A 2,241-nucleotide genomic window follows, 5' to 3' on the forward strand; every position below is an offset into this window, starting at 1 on the left:
TCTTCCTTGGGTCACAGATCCTGTCCTTTGTTGGTAGTCATTTTCAGGTCTGTGGGACCTTCCAGCAGTTTTAGCCTCCTCTTTGGTAGCACTGGCCTGGGAACCCAGTGTTAAAGATGCTCACCCCAGGTCAGCACAGCCTCCGAGCTCCCCATTCCAGTGTATCCTTCCCTGCTCTGAGCCTGGTGCCCTCCCCATTTTATCATTGCTCAGCCACAACTCCAAGTCCCTCATGGGGTGGCATGGCCTCCTGTAATTGATATAGTTAGCTCATTGATTTTGGGTTTTTACAAATTCCTCATTTATTATTGTGTCTGTGTCATAGTTGTTTTCAGTTCTCAACATTTTAGAGCTTCAGTCATCTGAAGAAGCCTCAATTGAGGGTATGTCCTCATCAGAATGGCTGGTTACTATGTCTGTGAGAGATAGTGTTAATGATTGATTAGGAAGGCTCTTCCACTGAAGGTGGCAATATCCCTAAGCAAGTGGTCTCAGGCTGGATGAAAGAGGTAGGTGAGCATGAGACAGTGAACAAGCAAGAGAGCAAGCCAGGAGACAGTGTTTGCCCATGCTTTTTGCCTTCAGTTTCTAATCTAAGCTTCCAAAGTGATGGGACTGTGATCTGACAGAACCATCTACCACAACCACTTATTACCTGAGATGCTTTTGCTCAGAGGAGTCAATCACAGCAGCAGAGTAGCAAGTGAGAACAACAGTAACAAAATAGTATCTAAATGTGATTATGTGGCTAGACAGAATTTATGTTCTCTTTTGAAGGAATGTGGAGAATATCAGAAATTGAGGTGGCCAAAGTCAAAGAAAGCTGTACATGGGTCTTAACTGGTTGTTCTCATAGGGCATGGAAGATTAGGGTGTTGACAGTGCAGCCAAGGGTAGTTGAGGTCATGCTATTTCAGTAAAAATAGACTCTGTAAAAACTTTAGCTAGAGGCCAAAAATCTTCCTTACTTGGCTTATGCCCTGAGATATTGAGTAGGACAAAATTTTAAAATAATATCCTGATTTGTATATTTGTATATTTGTATATTTTATTATATATATATATATATATATATATGTATTGTTCTCTTTTCCCATTTATTTATATATTCCATTATATCTCAATTACTACCCCCTCCCCATTCCATCTTCCACAGTGCCTCATTCCTGACTCCTTTCTTTTCCCCAGGGAGGGTGGGGACCACTTGAGTATCCCCCAGTAATGGCATGTCAAGTCTCTGCAGGGTTAAGTACATCCTCTCCTACTGAGATCAGACAAGCCAGCCAAGTATGGGGAACACTTTGGACAGACAGGTAACACCTAAAGGGACATCCCCCACTCCAGTTGTTGGGGAAACCACATGAATACTGAGTAGCACATATAGTACGTATATGGTGGGGATCTCTGTTCATACTATGTATACTCTTTGGTTGGTGACTCAGTCTCTGAGAGTCTCCTATGGTCCAGGTTAATTAACTCCAATGGTCTTCTTATGCACTTCCTGTTTCTTCAGAGGTCCTCAATCATTTCCCCAAGTGTTGAGGCCCGCACTCTGCCTCAACACTTTGGGGCTAAGTGTTCTGGTCAAGAGAGAGAGTGGGGATGGAGGGGCAAGCTATGCAAAGAATAGAAACAAGACAGGGTGTGTGGTCCGGTCTTAATTCTCGTCCTGTCTCCTTCTTCCGTCTCCTTTATTCAAAGGAAATCTGGGATATTTATAAACACAAGTAGGAGAACACATGTGAAAACACTTTACCACGTGCACCATACAGCTGTGGTCACTAAATAGCAAAACAAGCTATGTGGGGTAAACAGTATATTTATCAGAGTGTGCTTCAGCTGTTATAGGCTTTTGAAAACCAAGTCTTTCATCAGGGTATATGGTTCCAGATGGCTGCAAAGTTGATCTAGCCGCTTTCTACTAAATTCGGCTCCCAACACCCAAGTCTTCCAAAAGACTCTCTGAGCCTTCTCCAGTGTTAGGCTATGGGTCTCTGCATCTGTTTTAGTCAGGTGCTGGATGGAGACTCTCAGAGGACAATTATGCTAAACTACTGTCTGCAAGTATAAGTATGTTCACTAATGTCAGGGACTAGTGCTTGCCTTTGGGATAGGTCTCAATTTGGACAGGGTATATTTTGGTCATTCCTTCAGTCTCTACTCCATCTTTGTGCCTGCATTTCTTATAGACAAGACAAATTTTGGGTGGAATGGATTTTGGTTCAGTTGGTGTCCTTAACT

Source organism: Arvicanthis niloticus, chromosome 17, assembly GCF_011762505.2.
Source record: "Arvicanthis niloticus isolate mArvNil1 chromosome 17, mArvNil1.pat.X, whole genome shotgun sequence".
In the NCBI taxonomy this organism is placed as follows: Eukaryota; Metazoa; Chordata; class Mammalia; order Rodentia; family Muridae; genus Arvicanthis; species Arvicanthis niloticus.